The 24,352-nt window shown below is 32.6% G+C and overlaps 1 protein-coding gene and 1 long non-coding RNA gene across 4 annotated transcripts in view; both read left to right on the top strand.

Moving 5' to 3' along the window:
* The window catches only part of SLO2 (slowpoke 2), a 188,101-nt gene that overhangs the window by 6,209 nt on the left and 157,540 nt on the right, over window positions 1–24,352 (top strand). The gene's annotated exons all lie outside the window — the stretch shown is intronic.
* The window catches only part of LOC138189935 (uncharacterized), a 45,461-nt gene continuing 41,213 nt past the window's right edge, over window positions 20,105–24,352 (top strand). For both annotated transcript variants that reach the window (XR_011176164.1, XR_011176165.1), the window contains exon 1: window positions 20,105–21,605. This is a non-coding gene — a long non-coding RNA (uncharacterized LOC138189935). The remainder of the gene's footprint in view (window positions 21,606–24,352) is intronic.

Genomic DNA, 24,352 nt, shown 5'->3' with positions numbered 1-24,352 from the left:
TGTACGTGGAAAGTTTGGAGTATGTATTAATGTTAAAGTGCGAAACCATTCGATAATAGGAAAATTCCAATATAATCTCATACGTATATAACGAAGAATAATATTTCTTTCAACAGAAATTATATAAAAAATTTGAACAGGCATTGCACTCCTTTTGATATCTATAGTGTTTCTCTTTTCCATTTATGGATCATATCTCTATAGTCTGTAAATTGTTATTCTTTTTGAAATAGTAATATTGACACGACTAGTTATGGGATATCAAACATTTAAATTCATAAATTTAGTTTAGATGATATAAACATTTTTTGATTTTGATATTTTATATAGATATTTTAACTTAAACCTACTGTTTATCAAATCCTATTATATTATTGTACGAACCTTAAGAAAACACACCATTATATTACAAATTGAAATTAATCTAGAAACACGGAATAGAAAATTTGACAAATATTCATTCTTGAAATGATTTTATATAGAAATTTTTAAAATGTATATTCAGCAGCTACAGCTTCAATTTCGTCTGAAAACCAATTTTTCTTAGCCCAGGCCTGAATTTTACTTTACCTCTTAAAAGGCTTTGGCGAAGATCCGCCTGAAACGAAAGGATCAACTCTCTTATCCTTCCCGTATTTTTGTATGTCTGCAACGTGAGACGCTTTTAGAACTTTTAAGTTCTAGGACCACTGTTTCACGCAAAGCGTGTGTATTTCGAAAGTGCACTTTGTCATATTTTTTCAGAATGAAATATTAATGGTACTTCTTTCCGAATGGCCCGGTTGCCTACTTTGTTCCTTATCTTTTATACCAGCCAAACTGCTATAAAGTCGAGTACGGTCCCTGACAAAGTGATACACCTTTTTACGAAGCTCCTGTGACATCGCAACTTCCTTCACTAATCTTTACGTTCATGCATCGTCAATGGACAATTTATAGATAATTATACTTTATAGGCGAGTCGAGGGAACGTTATAATTATAAATAAATGCTCCTATAAATATGCTGTAACGTGATTTTTCTTTATGGAAGCTGTAACAAAACATGGACGAAGAATATCTATGGAAATATATTGAAACACAATATGATTATCTGCCATTATTTTAGTTGAATATCCGCTGTTATGTAGTACGTTATGTGATATCTATTAAACGTTATTGTTTCTATATCGTACAAGATTTCCATATTACATTTACGTCGCGCATTAGAGGGGCTTTAGTTTACAAATTGCTTTATGGAGAAAATGTGAAACAGGACATCTCAGTTTTCCACGTTGGTTATTACCATAAATCCGTCCTTGTTAACGTACCTTATGATCCATGATTAACCGCGCTTTAGTAATTTTGTGGGAGTTTTAGTTGGCGGGATTAAACGTTTATTGTTAAAACACAAAGTAGTAAATTAAAGTAGTATATTCGTAACTGTATGTAATTTTATGAAATAATTATTCGAAATATAGTCAGCTATAGAAATCCACATACACTTGTCGAATTTTGTGTATACGACATAAACAGAGCAACTAAAAGTGCACTTTGTCACAGAATCATTTATATTTATCAACAAGGAACAGTACAACGTGATTTTGAATGTATCTGTGTAGCATTTATATTTCAATAAAAGATAGAAGAACGTAGTGTTATTACATAATTTACGAAAGGCTTTGAAAGAAAGCATATCAGATATTATAACATTTCTAATTTTATTAGAATATCGAGGATCGAATTTCAATACTCTTCGTTTTCACTTTTATATTTAAATTTCTTCCTATTTCCTGCGTGTTTTATGTTCATACATGACATGGAGTTCAAGTGTATATTATATTCGTTAAATGAAAGGTGTCGTTAAAATTAATTCGAGTGAATACGACTGCTCAGTATGAATATTTGTGTCACATCGTTTCTTCGAAAATGTGAGGGTATTTATGTGCAAAGGTCATGTTTACTTTGACGCTAGCCTATTTCACCTGGATTGTGTCTATATAGTGAGCGAATTCAACAGGAGAGTTGAATTTGCCAGTCGAGACAAATAGAAAATCGCGAATGTCCCAATTTGTCGTTGCATTCTCCAATGTATTCCTGCCAATGTGCATAGTAACTACACATTTTAAATTACCATTCTAATGGAAATCGCTAAAATATAAATGAACGTAGCAAATTATACGTAAAATGTTTTTGAAAAATGCACCATTACGACACTCACTCTGTACATCGTAATCAATTTTTCTATTTAATACTTTATAGTATATTATAAGTAAATCGCAAATTCTTATTCAAATTTATAAAAGAGATTGTCGTAACGTTTAGAGATATGATAACTAACTCCGACTGTATGAGATATTAGGATAAAAAACAATAGCATAGGAGAAATGTTAGAGATTTTTCCGAAAAGTTTAACGAAACAAACAGAAATTTAGTCCATTTTGTGGTGACGAAAATTTCATAGTAACTGTAATATACGGAACGTATCTCTGAAACTCTGAGAGTTGTAGGATACGCGCTGCATCATACATATACCTACTGTTGATTATCATTACAGATCACTAGAGGAATGTAAATCCATGGTCTCAAAATACAGAATCAAACTTCGCTCCATGCAGGTACATATGGGTAGAGAAATCGATGTCGTATCAATTACGAGTATGAAGCTCGTTCCATACGAAAGACATATAAATCAACAAGAATAATCTCGCAATGATATCTCGAGACCAGAGACATTAAACATATGTCAACGAATATCGGATTCGGATCATGAGGATTCGCAAGAACAGTTGGTCCAAACTTCTAGATCTCTCGAGATTAGTATAGCTTACGAAGGTATCCGAATATTTGTAGAAATCATAATTTTTGTGTTATATGGAACATTTTGAAATTTTATTAGCGTTGTAACGACTATCATTATTATATCTTTGCGAAGCTTGAAAGTTTATCTAGATTTCATCTTTTGAAATATATTTATAAATACATGAATTTGCATAAACATTTACAGTCTAGGTATTATAATAGAAATAGTATTAAATTTTTAAATATTTGTCAAGCGTTGTGTGACCACTGTTTTGTCATCGGAAGTAAAACCATAAATTCTCAGCCTTTATCAGTCGTATGTCACTCTCGACATGCTACTGTAATTTTATCGTAAAAGTCATATACAAGTCACGTGGAACGTGATAAAACTCCGATTCGGAAACTACGGCACTAGTATTCGATAAAAGTTAATTGACGTTTTAACTGTCGCGTAACATACTTTCATTTTTTCGAAGCTTGAATATATTAGCAACTGTGAGTTTGTTATGCAATGTTATGCGAGATTGCGTCCGTTATTCTTGCATGATCCCTTTTACCTCGGTTAAGGACAAGGTCGGAAAAAGGCTAAAGGACTGATCCTCACTATTACAGATTGAGAGAACGAGGACCACATTCTATTCCGGTGGTTCTTTCATGTTAATCCTCGATCTCGAGTCCGCCTACGGATTTTGTATTCCTTTTTATGCCTCATTCAGTAGACTTCAATGCGGTGCCATTACGATTAACGACTGCAGCCATTATTCTGGACGTTATTTCGCTGCCTCTCGTGCATCTATAACAGCCATGTTGACATTGCCTCTTCTGCAGTTGAAACGACAAAGTGGAAAAAGTGGTGTATAGAGTCGTTCTGATGAATTCGTGATTTTCGTAAGAATTATTTCAGAGTGGAACCGGGATAATCAGAACCAACGATTATTAAAACATTCATTTCGACAGTTCGGTGTCTCAAAATTTGAGGATGATTGTTGCGTGTTGCGATGAAACACGTGTAATAACTCTGAGCTAGCGAAACAGGTCATTGTGCTACTAAATTTTTCATTACGTTTTATTTTTCTTCCTTTTCATTCTCTTTTGTTAGCTTTCATATTAAAATTTTTATACCTTATTCATGTTATTGCGTTGTATTGTGTTGTGTTATGGTTTTCATCCGCATAAAATTGTTGAATAAATGCTTTATTGGAGGAACGAATTAAAAATTGTCATAATAACATCTTTTGTTCCTATTTAATATTAATAGTTATAATGTAAATGGGAAACAAATAATTTTCTTATATAAAGTTAATAGATTTTCTCGTATGATTATTTAAACATTCAATTATGCGAACAGCTTTTGTCACGATTAGTTGTGATATAACCAAAATTTTACGATTCTACTAAAAATTCTACTATTCTATTATTATAATCAATATTTACATTTTTTTACCATGGTGTTGATATAAGTTCTTATAATTTGTTTGTGTATGGGTATACTAAATTATTTAACGATAGCGATAAAGATCAATAAATCTGTAAAAACTTTTTGCAAAATTGATAGGATTCGTAAGTACATATTATACATATAATTTTGAGCGAATTGAGCGCAAGTTGGATACCCATGACTACAGTAGAATGAATCGTGCATTGGTGAGACGTGATGCCAGAGTCTTTCTATTTTGTTTAGAAATTATTTATAAAATAATTACTAACACATTGGTTACTAATGTATCGAGTGTAGTTTCATAAAAGTTATTAGTCAACTTGAGAAGTATTTCTTGCCTAATTCGCTACATAATAGATCTAATTCTAAATAAATGATCTATCGTGTGTCAAAATTATTCGATTATCCAAAAATTCAATTCCAATGTATTCTTTGATTTATTATGCATTGTTTTAGACTTTCGTTTGTCGTCTGTAGAGTCCAATTTATTACTCAAATATTGTAGTTCTCAGTTTGTGCGTATTCTAACATTTGAAAAAATCGATGCAGCTTTTTTATGGAATAGTTGACCTGGAATGTTAGCGATTTGCTGCGTGCCACGTTATGCCTAAAGCCGATATTTCTTTCTTTCTCTCGGATTCAACCTAGTTATCATTGTGTGATGCATTACAGTTGGCTGAAAACTGACGATAATGGTTTTTGTTTTCTAAAGCTTTCTAGCTTCAATTTTTTTTTATATTAGATATTCAATGAAATGCAAAAATATTATCCTTTTCCACTTCGTTCTAGTTTGTTTTTATATTGTATTCTTTTTTTTTTACTAAGATTAGAAATGAAATTTTCTTTAATACATCAAGGGAAATGTATTAATGATAGATTAAGTTTAACGATAAACATTGTATAAAATATTTGAGAAAGGACTAAAGCACAGTTTCATAATTTTTTAAGAAGTGTCAGAGATAATATGTCACATTATATTAAAGTTTATAACAACATGTACATGTATATTTACATATGTATAGATTGATATATACATGATATACTTATGTGTTAGATATATAGCTAACATCAATATTATGAAGTGATGTTAATTATATTGTTTGATATAATGAGATAATGTAATAATAAAACGAATAAAAGAAATAATAAAACAATATAATGATTTGAAGTAATGAAGCAATCATACATTTAAGTACTATTCATTGATATTTATGTAGTATTTAATTGTTTGTTTCAGGTAAGTGATAATTCGAAGGTCGTGATTCCTATATTAAGTAAGTAATTAAATTTTAGTCTATATAACGATAGATTATCAAAAAGTGTAGAATGAATAATTTCACATAAAAATATAATCTGCATAGAAGGAACAAAGCGGCTAAATGAATATCCGTAAGCCTTAATTGTAACATTATAAAAATTGGTAGTCGTGTGAAAAAGAGTCTGATGCATCTATTCCATAATCCATAATAGATCGATATGTTAAATTTTTAATCTATGTACAGATGAAGTGAATATGAAAAGCTTTTATATCCCTTCTTTCTTTGAACTTTAATATTTTATTAAACTCAATTAGGATTTTGGTTTCGTGAATCGCATTGGAAAGGCAAACAAATCTTGTGAAAAAGCGAGTTGCTAGGTGTAAGTTATACCATTTGATACAGCTCATAGTTCATAAGTTTTTATTACCGTGCTCTTTATTACGCGTACGCAGTAAGATTGTATCCTCGTATACCCCATTATTTGGATTTAAATTACCGAAACGCAAAATAACAGTTTCATTACAATACTTTTGTGTTTATAACCGCAATCTCTGTTTAACGCCATTTGATTCTCAATGTAATGATATGGAAGGTGTGCAAACCGGTTTTCTTTATTTTAAAATCACAGTTCCAAAGCGTAGCTTTTCAAACACATATCGTTAATGAAATATCTTTATTGCAATTCAAACCTATCCAACGTGTGAAGGTTCTATTAACATTATTTTTACTGTGAATTATTTTCATAGAGTAGATAATTATGCGGACTCAAGTTTTTAAAAATACCAAAGGAAGCAAACATATGCAGAGATCTCTCATAGATTACAAATTAGCAATCTACTTATTTTCTGTACTTATTTAAATATTTAATTTAACCAACCAGCAACCTTAAAATTAAGAAAATATTTCTTCCTACGATTGATTTAATACACGTGTAAAAATGCTTATAAATCCTGTTATTTAGAAAGTTATTCGCATCGAGTATATTCTAATTAGTAAATATTTCGTAATTAACGCATTTCAAACAGAATTTACGACATATACGTATCTTTGATAATTTTGTTAGTAGTTTCGCAATATCTTCGCAATATCTACTTGTTACCAATTTTACTTTCCTAAATGAGTAAATTAGATAGGGGTAAGTACTGAATTATACGGTAAACCAGCTTTCACGGTTGAACGAAGTTCTAGATTGAACAAACGAGTTCATAGTTCCTGTCAAAGTTGAGTGACTGTTTGTGTCAAACAGTGATAGTAATGTCGTTCACATGTACCGTTTGGGAATCGATAAACGAATCCAGTTACGCAACAGGCTCTCTCTTGTTCCATTTTGTCATCATATACATATAATAGATTTTTAGATTGGTTCAAAATTTTCCTGATACAGTTAGAATTGTCAAATTGTCTTACTATAATTTTAATGAAATTTCAAAAATTTCATATTCGCAATAATTTTCCACAGTGATTGTTGAATTTCTCTTATAAATCTGTGTATATTCTGGAAAGATTTCATATAAAATGTGAGTGTATATCTTGAGAAGCTTTCATGTAAAATATGGCTCTGACACTATTCGGCGTTAAATGCAGTCGAAAGCTTTGACGTTAGGCAAAGTACTCAAATACATACACGTCTTTGAGTACAAGTTCTACCTAAATGCCAAGTCTTTACATAGAAGTTTCATGATGTAAATATCCCAAAGAATTTACACAACGTCAGCTATACCTTCCGTATTTTGTTGCCATAATATCGTTAGCTCTATAGCACTTGATAAACTGTGATTCAGCCGTAATAGATGTTTATATTTAGTCGATTGCTCTTCGATGAATGCACGTGTTCTTAAACAAGAGTTTTTCCACGCTGCACAAAGAAGCACGCGACCCAGAAAAACGTCCGGTATAAAAAGCCAGTGGAAGTGTATCGATCGTTGTGACAGAAAAGGCTAATTATCCAGTCTCGTTTTTCAAAGATAATGCGAAGAAATTTGTTGCTTCTACAACTTCTCATTCATCAACTATTCTCTGTCAATACAATGTATTCGTATAAGAAGGTGGCATTTTTTGATACATCATTTGAGATGACATGGAGGTAAAGCAGACCTCACACGATGAGATTTATCTCGAATGAGGTCTCATGTGGTTATCTATTCACAGCTGAAGATTATGCAGGAAAGATACAAGTCCAGTTTCGTTAATTTTCTGACTTTTCGTCGTTAGGGAACAATATACAGTTATTAAAAATTTAATCAGTACTCGAATTTAGTACAGAGATGATAAAAACATCTTTCAAAAAATTTTTTTTATATTTCACTGCGTCAAAGCTATTAATTATGAATAGGTATTATGATATAGAGTTCAGCTCGCATGATACTTCGTCTCGAGATAAATCTCATTATGTAGAGTATAAAATGTAGAGTTTAGAGCGTAGCTGTGTAGAATGTAGAGGCTATTTTAAATGAGTAATGCGCTGGTTCACTGATCTTATACAGTGGGATATTATTCTATTTGTAGATGTGAAACGTCCGGTCAATACGCATAGCTATTTTCAAGATTATGTCGAATCTATTAGAAATAATCAATCAGACTTACATTCCTTTCAAATGCTTTTTGAGTGATAACTAGTATTCCCAATAACATTCCTGATAGCAATCGTTATTGTCGGTTGACGATATCAAGGGTAATATCTTTTATCAAACGGAAGCGATTTATCAACCGTTGGAAGCGGAAGGTATTTCCTATTCTCTAGTTTATTTTTTCGAATCGATTTTTGTATCTTGCAAGGGGAATGTTGTTTTATCTCTGTTGGTAAGGTAGATATCCATGAAGCTTTTTGAAGTGCAGACAACCTTCCTTCACTTTGCATTCGATTAATTCTGAGCGTAAACGATCCTAATTTCAAACATTCTACCTTACCGATAGCTTTGAAGCTCGTTGAAGGTGAATTTCCGGCCACTTGGCGCAACATAGTTGGGTTCTACAAAATTTTTAAACAAGATATTTCTGTTTAAAATATTTTTTTAAATTTAACAATTATGTGATATTATATTGTGTTATATTAACATTGATCTGTAATATTCGTTTGAGTTACACATTTTTCTCCTGGATTCGTCTAAAACTAACGTCATTTATATGCCACTTAGTTTAATAAATTTGGGTTTAGCTTTAGGTTTTCAAATTTCAATCCACAATTTAAAACTTACAGTAAAGAATTTTCATGGTCGAGTGGAACCTTCAAATACAATTTGAAATGTTCAATGAAATTTCAAAAGTAAAATAATTTTATAGCAAATAAGTGTTAAAATCAATTTTTACAGTTTCGTATTATACAATTTTAAACTTTATTCACCCCTCCGTTCTAGAAACACATGGAAGATAAATAATAAATGATGGATCCAGTAATCAGGCTATTTCGAGTATATCTCAGTAGTGAGATTGTTATCAGCGACTGGCTCCCCTCTTGAGTATCGTGATGATGGTTCTTCACTCTGTATCTAGTTCCAAATTTCTTATCCTCCCATTTTAGCGAAAGTGGGGCTCTCAATGTACTTATCTTGGAGTAGGATTATGAAAGTCTTGAATGTTCACTTCAGTAAGATCCCGAGTAATAAGGATGAAATACGATGACATTGATCGCCCCACGATTTCATTTCGCTGAAAGCTAAAATATGTACGAGAATCGTTTCCGAAATTTTTGTTCCACTTGAAAATAAATAATTAACTTTAAAAATTATGTAAATTCTCGTTTACTAGCCACTTTTATTCTTGACTTGACAAATTTTTTACGAGAAAATTAAAATATATTTTTAAAATAGAAAACAATAATAAATTGTTGTTCTATGCGAAGTTCAATTTTTAAAGTGAAGTTTTAATATAAATGCAAATTTTTTATTCAGAAAATGAAACCAACTTGCGTCAATATTTACGATCAATATTTTTATATTAATGAACCCGTAGTGTTAGTCAAAGTTGTGGAAGGATACGCACGAAATTTCTCACCCTCTGTGATAAAACATTTGCTGTCCAACAATTAAGAATACACCTCGATCAGAGTACAATATTATTGGAAAGTTGTAAAATTATTAGGAATGGTTAAATGTTTTTAACAAAATTTAATTTGATTTAATCGTGAATTATATTATATATTGAATTACTGATTAATTTTATTAATTAAGATAATAAATTTTATTTTTTCAATTTTACGGGAGAAAGGAAAGATTCTATTAAAACGATGTGATCGATTGGAGAATATATGTTTTATTTGGATTAATTATGTATCATAGGATGAATTTATTATTATTTGTGTAGGTTGGTAGGGAAATTGTCGTTTCTAAGTTGTATCGGTTAAGGAATTTCCAAGTAATATTGCACCTCGTTTCCCGTGATTTACTAAGAACGATTTCAGTTTCAAATTATCTTCATTATATTCCCATCTTTAATTCCCAGGAGACGGAAAGCCAGCAAAGTAATAACAAGTGATGCGAATTACTATAAATTGCAGAAACAAATGGAAATGGAAATGTTTCGGTTCGTAAAAGTATATCATAGGTAAACTGGTAAATTTTTAAAAATGAAACTATATTTAAAACATAATATTACTTTTATAATTTGATAATACGAATCATATTTGACATTTATATTACAATGCAAAAGAAGAAAATAAATGAAATAATTTTCTGTTCGTATGACACTCGCCTGTCGATTTCATTTTAATGTTACTGGCACTTACTAGACTGCCGTGACTTTTGACCCATCAATTGTATTTTAGTCGATATTCGACTTCTCTTCCCTTCGAATGGCGTGAAGTAAATTTAAATCGTCTTATTATAAAATATTTGACTGTTAAATAACCGATAATGATATATTTGATCGATTATTTTAACCATATAAAAATTTCCAATATACATACGATATATCACATTTTCAGTATCATCACTTCCACAATGATCACTTTGCCACATTGTATTACCGAATATTATCAGTATCAATAAGTTAATTTATTTGAAAATAATTTCTTTTTCAGTATTAATCCCGAATAAGTTTTAACACTTATGAAACGAGTGTTGCATCACGGTGAAAACCCTTATAAGATATAAGCAGCTCACTGTATAATTTCTACGCAATGGAATCCATTATCTTTCAGCTACATAAGGAAAGAACCAAATAAAATTCTGTAAGCAGAAATTGCAAACTTGACGTCATTAGCGAATCGCTAAATCTACATAGGTATTCGTGAGCATACATGCAATCTACTCTTCCTATGCAATGGCAATGACGGCGAGACAACTTTTTCATTCCGTACAAAGTGATCTTTTCGAGTGTGATGAAAACGCGGAACCGATCTCGTCAGTCGTAAGAATGCAGTATTCAGAATCGTCAAGCACCGTTTCTCCAAGCAGTTGTACCCGCCGGATATAACTAGGGAAATGAGAACCAAGATCCATGTTCTGTGTTGCCCTTTGTGGAGTCCTGCGAATGTTCGACGGCAAACAGAAGATTGGTTCTGTTCCTCGTGCTGGTTTTCTTTTAATGGATGCTTTTTACGACGTATCATGTAACTGGTTTCGTTATAGCAAATGCTTTATTCTATTTGTCTTCTGCTTGTCTAGAAATTTTTTATATATTCGAAATATTATTCATGATTCGTTGGTAGTACAAACAGAAGAGAATCGAACAAAGAATTTGGGAAAAATGAAAAAAGTTCTATTGTTTGAAAGTATACGCCTGCATCTTATTTTGGAAGCTACAAGCCATGGATCCAGCTACTGTCGCTTGTGATTAGATGTACACAGATTTGTCCATCTTCCATGTCCATTTACTTTACGTTTTCCTCCGCTTTCAGCCAACGTATTGGAAATTTTATTAAGGGTATTTTATTAAATATTACCGAAATATTCAAAACGAAGATGATACTTCTATAGTTCTAAAGTTTAACAGTAGAATTATCAGAATAGTTGAAATGATTAATTCGTAAAGATTTTATGGATTTACGACAACGATGCACTTTTCTAACTTTGTCTGGGACTTTATTAATTTGAAAACACTGATACTGATTTTATCTGAATTCCTTCGCTACATGTTTTATACTTTAGCCTCCTTTAGATAATCCTAGTGTTACATTTCTAATATACCACTTCTTTCATCAAATTTTTACAAAATTATGATTCGATTGAAGTGTTCCAAAAAAATTCTTGCAGAGGTAGAAAGCCGATTCTGTTCGTTACAATATCTTTGAAGAGAAATCAAGTCGCAGCACTGTATTACTATTTCGTACTAAATAGTCTGAAATGAAATACGTATTTACGTATTTTCACAATTGCTGCAATGAAGCAATTAAAACTTGCTTCATTATTTAATTGAATTTATGAGAGAAGACATTGCGTTTAATTTAATTAATTTGTACGATTTCGTGGTTTCATGAAACAAAGAAAGCAATCATAACTTTTGCAAGCCATAAAAAATTGTTCATAATTCCAGTTGAATTAACTGAAGTCGTAAAATAAACAGACTGCGCGTTCTTTCCAGTATTAATTCAGAATAGACTAAACAATGCTTGATAAAAATATTTCACAATCAATTGGTCCAGATTCTTGGATGTTCTTTGATTTCGAAATCGATAACATCGCGTATGAAACCTTGGATATGCTATCGCGGACGAAGCAAAAGTTAAGTCTTCTTTTATAATAGTAAAAGGTAAAATTGATGATCCGTTGCTCTCTCAATTCTCATGAAAAAATGACCTTTAGAATTTTCTAGAATAATTTCTAACGTAAAACGTTGCTGTTAAATTATTGAAATATATTCGCCCATCGTTCAAAACTGAGGTAAAGGTAGGACTTATGATTTGCATAAGCGAGATAACAGAGCCAGGAGATGATCAATGATATTTTCCTCTTCAATTTTACTTTCACAAAGTGTTATAGTTACAGGATCAATGAGATTTGGCACCCTTGAGAATAGAAAAAACTTTAGAAGGTACTTTCAAAGTTCTGACAAGGGTCAAACGAAATTACGAAAAATATCGAAATATTTTACCATTGTAAAAGAAATAAAAGAAAGTGTATTTCGAATTTCTGCTTTTAGGTTTCTTTTAGCCACTAAATATCATAACACGAATTGTTTACATTTTACATATTTCTGTTCATTACGCGCATTCTGTGTATTTTAGTGCGTTTAATTTCCCCTTAAATGCCTAAACATTCGTATTCTGAATATCGATGACGATCATTTTATTTTTTCTCGAACTTAAACAATACGATTATATCGAAAGATACTTAAAGAACGCAACGAGGTTGAAAACGAATACGAATTATAAAAAAATCGTCAATTTCACATTTCTACGTTGTAAAATAGCAATACCTGTAATAATTTCATAAGCAGAAAAGTACACGAATGCGACCAAAGGATTACGCAATGTCGCACAATGTGCACTTGGTGACCGCTCAAAACGTGTCCCTACTACACTTTTACATTCTAGTCTTCTTCACACGATCCCCATTTCTCCGATAATTAACAGACGTCTCTTTAAATCCAAACGTCAGCATTGTCCGCGTTGTTATTTCTCTTCCCCTTCGTTACACATTAAATCATTTCATCTTCCCAAGTTATCCTCTCCCATTACCTTTTACAACCGAAAGCAATAATTATTCTCAATGTCTGCCGCCGAAACGCTATAACGTTACGGCGTAATTCCGCGACAAAGGTTCATGCATAGAGAACGGTTGTACTTTCAGCCTCAAAGCACATCAATGGAAATCGAATTGAAACAACTGGTGAGAGCACGTTTGACGAATACAGGCCGAAAATCTGGCTTTAGCTCGTAATTATGGTACACTGGCTCACAAAAGTATTATGTATATATTGTACTGTGCAAAATATTTTGAAATGTCATTAGCACAGATTAACGTGTAATGAGATACGATTGTCACTGTCATATTGGTAAAACTGGAAATTACGTTGAAAATGTATGTATACAGAAGGCACAAGATACTTGAACCTCTCAAAACTCAAACTGATTCGACTCTGTTATTTTTATGAATTCGTTAATTTCGTAAGTACACGATTAATATTCGATCGTAAATGAACAAATGGCTCAGATTCATAGGTTCATTCGCCGTAAGAAGATATCACGAATAATTTCAAAATCGAAATGGTTTTAAGAAACGAAATGTTCTGTACAACACGCATAATATATTCATCAGGGATCTCTAAAGGTGTTCGAGTGTTTTCGCGAACTATAGTCAATGCCTTTGCACGATCAACCAATTCAAAGACTGTGTCAAGGGATCGTGTCATTCGAACGATATTATGAACTTTATCGAGCGATATAAAAACGCAGCCTAAAAAATCCAACGGGATAAAAACCCAAACGTTGACAAAGACCGACGTGCATACACAACGAGGGAACATTGGTGTGAAAAGAAACGGAAGGCAGAAAGGGAAAAACTGGGACAGAGAGCGGCTTCGGTTATAGCACATTTTATCTCGGAGATATATGGCTTCGGCTCGTAAATTGTGCTGCTTTATAACTGTTATACGCCCCAATGCATTCTGTTGACGAATTACGCTGCTATGAGAGGAGAAACGTTTCTGGTGTATACAATTTAATCAGACGAACGAGTTTGAGGGGAGAATTCCCTTGAAACAAGATTCTCGTATTTCTAAAATTCCTAAAACGGTTCATTGAAGCTATGTTTACTTAACACTAGGACTAACAACCTATGACATAGAGATAAATATTGGATTGTCTGATAAGTTGTCTGATAATATTGGATTGTCTGATAAGTTGTCTGATAATATTGGATTGTCTGATAAGTTGTCTGATAATATTGGATTGTCTTTTTCTTGTTAATACATATTTCGAAGGATATTAATTGTTTAAGGGTATAGAAGTACACGTATCTAAACTTTTCTGTAAAAGATAATATTTATAGAAAAACAAAATAAACAAGCTATTTCAGGTATGATGTATTCTCTTAAAAATATGTGAACGACAGAGAAAAAAATCTAATATCAGTCATTTTGATTGTTTTGGTAGATGAAATCAATGTTTAACATTTGAATTATTTTGTGGAGTATTTTTCACCAATAGGAACATGTTATTTTAGTATACATAATTCTTTCTCGGAGAATGTTTCCATCTTTCGTTTTTTCGAACAGATCCAGAGGAAACAAATAAAAAATCATAAAATCTCTTCCTTCTTCCATGCTCTTCCTTTGGTACCAAACTGTTTCGATAATAAGATTATTCGAGATCGAACAGTTCTAGGAGGAGGAACTCATTAGGATTTCGTTGTTACGATATCGCGGTTTTTGCAGTCTATTTCTGTGAATTATTATAAAATTTCAATATCTTAAATTCACAATTTCAAACACATATATTGCACGAACTAAAATAAAATTAATTAAAATACAATTTTCCTCGTATAAATGAATGAACAATTTTATTAACAAAGTAAAGATTATTGAAACAAAATGTAAATGTCGAAAGTAAGTACATAGCCTTCTGCCAACTATACTTGTACTTAATAAAGCATACTGCATTAGTAATTAATTACACATAGGATATTTTTTAATCCTCTGAGGCAACATTTTGAATTAAAAATTCCTCCCAAAGGAAGATACCATAGGAAGATAATATACCATAAATAAAAAATGTATGTTCTTTTATATGTAAATATTTTTCTATCGAAGCAAGATAAAACTTGGAAACAGAAGATAAGTTACTCGTAATTACCAATTATCTTTCTGCTTTTTTCCTTTTAAATGTGAATTCGATGCGAAAATGAATATGTGTATTTCTGATATGATTTCGAAAAACTCCACCTGTGGACTTGTAAACGAGGAATACGAAGGAAATGACAGCTACGTATGTCAACACGTTGATCTATAAATATGCATTACCTCGTTATTCTAAAAAGGAATACGCCTGACAGACAAGTTGCATGCTTATTAATTCTGTTTGTACTTGGAAATTGAATTTTATCTGCCATGATATGTAATTCTTTTGTGGAAATATTTTTATATGTATGTATTAAACATTGTTCATGAAAAATCCTTTTTCATAGAATATCTCGAAATTCTAGCGTTTAAATGATAAAATTTACAATGCAATTGTAAAACCGCAGTTACAAATTGTTGATTAAGGTACGTAAAAACAACGAAAAAAAAAAAAAACGCTGGGGCAGATAAAGTTATTGAAATTAAAAAAAAGATCATTATTTTATTCTTTTTATTTGCCGGTAAATCAGAATTTATTTTCGTATTTTAGCAGCCTGTGATCATTTTCAGGCTACACGTGGCTTTCAGTAACAATGCAGCTCAAATTTTTTCTTCGTATTTCACCATCCTAATAATGTTAATCTGCTGAATGTCTTTGTAATTACGAAAAGCTCGCACGCGGTATTGTTCTGGATTTATTATTTTACCACTGAAAATTCGAGGCTTTGAATATTATTAAAAAATATCAAATGTTGAATGTAAAGCTTCAAATGTAACAATAGAATTTAAAGATGCGTTGAGAGAAGATAAAAGTAAAAAATTTAAAAATTTTAGAAAATTTAAATGTGATAGAAATCTGCTTTTTCTATAAATATCCCGACAATCTTTTCGAATATTTGGCCTGAAATGTTAAAAAAACACCAGAAGTTCGGTTGTCAATAAAACTTCAACAGAATAACGAATGGTAGGGAAATAGGGCAAATCTTCACGAGAACTCGATACAGACATCGAATTTGTTTCGTAAAATACAAAAACTATACAAAACATAATTTTTGTCTAGATTTCTAAAATTCTCGCAATTTTATTTTCCAAGCACATAAATATTCCGTATGTTTGACAGATCGAATAAATCCGATATAAATATGTGAAATAAAATATAATACACACGAATGCATTCGATCAGATATTAAAATATACTTTTCAGCTACGAATAGAATTCAAAGACTCTTTGTATCCAGACAGAATTCTCTGCATTTTTCACAATAGCAGCAAACGGATGAACCGTTTTCAAAGACAAATCCGATAAAAACTTCATACCATGTTGCTTCAATACATAAGGAATTACGTATCGTACCGGAAAAAGTTAGTATTGTTTGCCTAATTTAAACAGTACCTGTCAAATCAAACATGTATCTTAATTAACATTGTGAATATTAATAATAACTTATTTCTCTTTAATGAACCTTTTTTGCTAAATAATTTTTTGAGATAATTGTACATTTGCACTTTCTTTCAATTGATCTTTTCTCTGAACAATTTTTGAGGATAATTATATCCGTTCAATTAATGATTCCAAACTTTTGATCAGTACTGTGTCTAGAATCGAAGATAATAATTTTGCGATGGCCAAAAAGGAAAAATGAAAGCGAGGCAAGATCACGTTGTTAGAAAGTGACGCGGAAAGTTTCCCAAGGGAAGAAGAACGAAGAGCGATTGAGAAAGTAACTTCTGCTAATTTGGGGCCAGTGAACAACTACAAAGACGAAAATTCATTGTACATCGATCATACCAAGTAGCCGCAGGAAGTAGCGAAATGAATAGAAACGGACCTCATTGCTAAATTTACTGCGTTAACGTCGTTGGACATAATTATGCGAATAAGTCGAGTCATTTTCTATAGCCATGTTCTATGGTCGTAATATTTATATAATCACGCTTTTACATTTTGATAATATTCAACATTTATTCCTAATATATATTTGTGAAATTGGCGTGAGATAGGTCAAGAATACTAGGTGTTTCAGTGTTTCAGAAAATAAAATGAGAATTAAAGGGAAGTAAACAAAAAAAAAAACAAAACAACGGAAGAATAGTGATTTTTAAGAATAAAACGATTTATCGACGATCGTAGAAATGCTTAATAAAAAGAAAATGCCCTCAAAAGTTCATTATTTGCATTCATAAATTATAAATCAACGCGTCGTTTATTTCATATTTCCATTATCGATGCATCACACATGTCTTTCGATATTTCTTTTTGTTTTCTTATATTTTTATTACATCCAAGTTCAACTTGTAATTCTTTGAAACAGTTGAATACGAAGTAATAAAACTGTTTCTAATTCAGCTTAGACGTTGCATCGCATTTGGAGTTCTCGAGTTAACAAATTGAGGAAAATTTGTGTCCCTTTCACATTTCTAGAAACATGCATATCGTATAGACGTCATATGAAATCTCGTTGACGAACTCTTTTCTAATTCGAGTAAAATCTAGCCGTGAAATTATAGAAACTGGTAAAAACTCATACATATATAATACGATAATAAAAGTTTACAGGGGCGCGAAAGTGAGAAACCACGAAGTGAGGGGAATTCGATTCACACTTTGACTGAGTTTTCAAAGCCGATCGAGATTCAGGCTGTTAAAGAGAGGAGTTTGTAATTCTTCTCAATTGGTACAAAAGAAAATTGGTCAACGTGCAACCTATCGTAGAACGAAGGAGTGTAACACAAAAATAGAAACTAAAGGAAATCTTTACAATTTTATGCAAATTGTTCTTCCTATTTTATATTAATATTTATAAAATATTTCGAAATACTTTTTCTCATACGCGGGTTAGTCGATTAGTTGAAAAATTCGATTATTCAAACAGCGTGTAACACGATTAATTCGGATAAACGAAGTTCTACTAATAATCTACCGTTAACACGTTTCTTTTCTCTTAAATGCAACTAATATATTTCTAGATAGATTCTTTTATTTACATCGATATTTTATCAAGGCACTTCTCTCTTCATCGCTTACGTTCTGAACACTTTTAAATGTAAAGTTCTATTATATTTTACACTAAAAGGAACGATGTCAGAAATTATGTACGTTGATTAAACATATTCTACTTCAATCGATAAGCTCTATGAATATTTCAAATCGTAGACCCTCTGTCTAACTATTATATGTCTGTATATGTGTATGCATGAATACGAATGAGTGAAAATGATAAATCCGAGATGGAAAATGTGAATGTAGCAGCACGAATCAAACGAAACGAGTAACAAAAAATGAAGCAACTGTGCTGTGTGCGTATATACATACACATTTACATACGTTGCACGAATGCTCGAAGCGGAAAAAGAGGACGAGTAGGGATTAAATAATTAATAAAAAGGAAGGAAATTCAAAGGAAAGTGGACTTTTCTGTTGTTGGATTAGCGAGACAATGTCAAAATGCTTTCTGAAGTGAAGAGATAGGTAGTTGCAAATTTTTGTGAAACAATAATTGAAATAGAAATGGAAAACGGAATCGAAAAAGCATGCCATCTGTGGTTTCAATGAAGTTTACTTTATAATACTTTCGAATACATAAAACGTATCATGTCATAAAATGTTATAATGTATAACATTAATAACTCATGAAAATATTAATTAGCAAGATACGATACGATGCAACTAATTTAACTAAAATTACAAAAATTTTAATTAAACACTTAAGATATAGTTGGATACCATACGGTTAATTAATTATTTATATAATTGATTTTTTAGTGTTCGTTGAATTACAAGGTAATTATGCTAGAGATAATTTTAACACGTATTATTCTCATAAATTATTATTATTCTCATAAATTACGATTTATGTGCGTTAAATATTATAGCCGTGATACAATTTCCATTTATATTGATGTACCAAAGGTTACGTCAAAATGCACTTATTTCTGCATATTTTAACATTCATTATGAACGGTGACAATCAACCATACTGAACAATCAATTTTTCTTCAGCCACATGGAAAATAGCATGTACATCGCCTCGCAATTATATGAAAGCTTCGTTTCTGTTGTATTAAAAATACGAGAATAATACTAGAATAATAAGTAACACAAAAAAACACATTTTTTGTCTTCGTATCATACAAACGAACAATATAACATATGAAATTTGAATTGTTTATTTAGAAGTTTGCCAGTGTCATATTAAAATTCAATACGTGACAGATTGAAATGTTAACAGATCTCGGACATTATTAAAAAAATCTTCTCTGTCATATTTATAACTTGACAACCAAACAATCTGAGGATAATGAACGATATAAATAAAGAAATAGCTCCATAGCCAATTAAAAATAAATTTTATCACGTCGTAGTATTGTACGATAGCTCTAATAAAGAATAAATTCATCCTGAGTCTCCTATTCGTATATCTCTAACTAAATTACATTCTGTCAAACATAAGCAAGTATCCATATACTTTTCAGCGCTAGCGTATATAACGAAAGTAACAGAGCAATGTGATGAAAATTCAGAACAAAAGAGTAATATGTGGAACTTGTTTCAAAGATGAAAAACCTCGTACAGTTCTAGAAAGACTATAACAGAAGCCGTTTCAGAGTTGAAATGAAACGCGCTCAAAATGATCGCGAAAATGAAAACGTGACACATTGTGTAACGTTTGGCAAATTTTTAACAAATACGAATTAAGAGAGAAAAAGAGAAAAGTCGGGAAGGAAAGGAAAGGAAGAAAAGAGAAAGGAAGCAAGCGGCATGTAAGTAGATATGCGAGGTGAAGCAAGAATAACAGATCGTGGCGGGTGATTGTTTTGGGGCGTCTGCGCCTGGTTGTGCGAGAGAGGACCACCGAGCGACCAGCAGGAGGCGTCTAAGCCCTCGGGATGCCAGTCGATTCCGAGCCGCCGCGCGGTTGAGATGCGAGCCATCGTGCTCCTAAAACCTCCGTATCACCGTAACCTCGTGCACTTCTTATCTCTCCTCGATCGTCCATTTTATCCTCGAGCTTCCCATTCGCCACCTGAATCATCTTTATCCTCTCATTTCCGCCGTGTTCCCCGATAACGCGCTCGCAATCGGGTAAAAATTATCGCGCAATATAAAAAAAATAATCGCACACGTGAATCGACGTTTTTTCTTGGAGCGTTTATTTTCACGGTGTAACTTTCCTCAGAGGAGTTTCTGGAGGGTCTCTTCGGTGTTTCGGTGATTCTGAAACAAGATTACAAGAAGTTTCGCAAAATTGAGAAGGAAAAGATCAAACTAATGGCCGTGAACTCGTCAGATCAGGTGTTCTCCATGTTCTCCGGAGGTATCTTCGGATTTGGTCGTCGCTGGCTTCAAGGTATCCCGAGGGATTAGAATAACGAGAAAAGTAAACCAGCATCCGAGAACGAACAAGAATATCTTCCGGGATCAGTCGGTGCACGGTCGCTCGTTACACCGTTGTTGAATTAGGATCGGTGACGACAAACGGAATAATTTCCCTGACGCGAAGTATCTTCGAACGTAACACGGGACATCTACGAAAATTCGAATCGCCGTGAAACGCGGGAAAGTTTGCAGCAACGAGGGGAGAAAGAAAGGAGAACTCGTGATCAGTATTTCGAGTTTGTTGCATGTGCGAACTTGGCGCCACCTATCCCGCGCTATACTTATAACGCGTATAACGTATCTAGGTACAGCATCGTATATATTAGCCGTGTCTCTGAAGACATCCCCGGAAGGGTTCAATCGCTGTTCTTTTCAAGGGACGACATTTCAATCTGGATCGTGGCGTTGTTCGATAAATTTTCGGATGGCCATACAGACGCTGGTCACGACGATACGAGCTCCACTGGCATCGCTCTAATTCATTTATTCTAATTGGAGTTTTCTAATTGACTACATTGGGACGCGCCAAGGTGATACAAAGAGACGGACAGTCCCCTAGGAAATAAAATCGAGCATCGATGCGATCCGACACTCGCCTAGAATGTAACACGCCTATACTCATCAGAGAATAACGAGAAAAACACGTGCATATGTGTATACATACGCATACGATCTATACAAGTATAATTTTGTATTTATCTATATTTAGAATATAGTTGTTAAGTATAATTAAAATTAAGATAAAGAGGGTGAACACGAGTGATCCTCTTGAAGATGCTTATGGTAGCAAAGCTTTAATCGAAAGTAGACAAATCCTTTTGGAAAGGGTGGTAGAGAGAGACTCGAATTCATCGAGAAATCAATTAATCTGGCGCGCGTATAACGATCGATTTTATGCCAGTGAAACAGGACACAACGCCAGTTTTGTCCCCTGACGACGATTCAATCCAGTTCTGACATTACGACGTCATTGGCTCACTATAGTGCCCAATTACGAATGCATCTGTCCAAGACGAAGTCAGTTTTATAGCAGTTTCATGGTAATTGGTTTAATCTGTTTGGTTTCCCATATTAAACGAAAACGATTCGCGATATTCTGCCTGGAAACATTTCCATTTCCAACTATTTGCAAAGATTACATATATTATTCTTCAGACACTTTTGTCAATAGCAGACAGAATACTCGAATTAGTTAAATATATTTCGTTATACTTTGTTTCTATGAAAATTTCATTTCGTTGTATTGCATCTCTGGCGTCAGCATATGGAACGTTAAATTTGCAGGCATTCTCGTAAATATTATATGGGTTTTTATATCACGTTTCGTGAAGATACGATAATTCCTTGGAAAAATGTTGTCGGAAATACCTTGAGCTGAAAGGCGTTTCCAAGGATATTATACCTTTAGCTATTAATACATTCTCGCATTAACGTACCGGAAATTCGAACAGCAAGCTTAATGAGAATAGCACGAGAAATTTTTACGGAAATTCGACCCAGTCTTCGGCAAATATTCCGCCCGATGATACTCGCATGCGCAGACCAATCGTGCTTCGACTCTGCTCCGCATAAAAAATGCGTTAATACACCTATAAATTAAATTCTTAAAAAATTGCGACGATGAAATTGTAAATCGGATTGACATTTGTAAATTACGTTGACCACGTGTTTTTTTATCTAGGAAAGCTTGCGACTGGCTTTTATTCATAATCTTTCTCTCTATCTAACTATCTATCTATCTATCTATCTGTCTCTTATCCATTATAGAACTGTGTACATTATTTTCTTCGTGCAGATTCAATCTGCTCTTCGATAAAAAAATATATTTCGATTCATGATCGTAAAAAGAAGAGAAAATGGCCAAGAAGGTTTTAAATGATTTGTCGAATGGATAAATGCTTTTTCCTTGGATAGTTTCCAGAGATAGTCTCGCAGAAAGATCGTTAAGATAAGATCATTCTGCAATAAAAATTTAGAGAATTTTCAGTCGTTGTATCGTCGTTGTCCTATCGTTCAATTTTTGAAAGGGAAAAATATATGCTACATAGACAAGCGATCGATAGATTTTTCTGCTATCAACTTCCAGAATCGGATTATGAATTTGATTTCGTTTGGACTGTCCGGGGAAATCAGACACGGTCCCTTAAGCAATTCAGGGATGCATGTGTTCGCGAAACGAAAAAGCACGAGACATCAACCCTGCGCACGAACGATAATTAACGATACAGATCATACGTAAATACGATTTACATGAACTTCGTCGTAAGCTGAGATATTGAAAATCTTCGAGCTGATAAATTCAAATATATAATTTCGTTTACAAAACCAACTGTAAATTGTTGTAGCAATTTGTCCCGTATCTACCAGTATATTGTTTGCTCTATCGTTTGGCGTAGTTATTGCAAATATGTGAAAAATATTCTGTCCTCTCGCATTCGAACCGATCTTTAATCGCGCGGAATTTTTGCCGAAACGCGACGAGTGCTTTTTTTAATTTTGTACGTCAAACGATGAACTGTTGAAACGAACAGGCATCCATCGCGATTTCTTTTTTTTTTTTTTTTTTTTTTTACATTCCAAATAACACGTGATTCGCAATTTGAGCTGTATAGATTTTCTTGTCGTACTAATCTCCTCTCATGGACGAACTGCGATTTTTCTCGACAGTGTAATACTTTAATATAGCATTTTTTTTTGCAAGTTTGTAATTTTTATTCGATTTGACGTTATTAGAATAAATATAGCTTTTCCATTTCCTTAGATATGAAATTTCGTGTTAAATAAAATGCTTTTTCTTTAATTTGTACTCCAATTTACAATTATTTTATTCGAGCTTTATTTCGCATTCTTGTTGGCACTCGTATGTGCATAATGAACTCAACAGGTGGAACGAAGTACACGAAAGTTGTGATCGAAAAGCTCTCTGAATGAATTTGCTATTCTCAATTAGAATTATATCTCAATTAAAGTATATTTGTTCTCAGAAAACTACAAAGTGAATTTAAAACTATTTTCAACGATTTAGGAAAGACATTTTCAACTTGAAACTCGTGTTCCTGCTTACACCAGTGTAGACGTGTTATTTACAGTGCGTGTCACTGTGAGAAATAACGTAATTTCGGTGAAACATTTTATAATATGCAGATTTGAGAAATGTTGTAGTAAGTCGGGAAAATATTCTTGAAAGAACGCACGTAAGACAGAATTACGATTGCAACACGAATCTCGTTGGCAAAAGTTACTTTCCTCACTTTCAACTGCATCTACAGTGTGTAATTCGCGATTTCTACAGGATAAAATGCTTTCTCAGAAAATGCAGTTTTTTTTGTGACAATCAAGGCTATTGAAATCTTCTACTTGTGCTCATATCATCGAATGGGTGACATGGAATTAAGGGAAAAGAGTAGCAGACTGACTTTTTTAAATTAAAAATATCTCGAAACGAAAGTCTGCACAGTACTTCCATTTACTTTTTGAAATCAGAATCTGATAAAAATAGATGTAATACAAAGATGATACTCGCTTTTTCTTTTACGTTATAAAAAGTTTTTTCCTCCATTTAAACTTGAAATTGTGAATTAAATTTCCTTCTAAATTTCGGAGAAAAATTTATTTTATTAAAAAAGAAAAGGATATGTAACTGGTTTATAACTCTCGGTTGTTTCCCAACGTTAAGTAGCATATGAAAAAAATTTTGTTAACACGCGTGATTTCTTGTTTCACTTTTACATTATACATTGCCTTGAAACGTAAAAATATCAGGACTGCAGTAGAGTTAAATACATTT

Source organism: Bombus flavifrons, chromosome 2 (genome assembly GCF_040668555.2).
Source record: "Bombus flavifrons isolate JBK064 chromosome 2, iyBomFlav1_principal, whole genome shotgun sequence".
Lineage (NCBI taxonomy): Eukaryota > Metazoa > Arthropoda > Insecta > Hymenoptera > Apidae > Bombus > Bombus flavifrons.
Note: the sequence above shows the minus strand (reverse complement) of the source record. Positions and strands in the feature narration are given on the sequence as shown.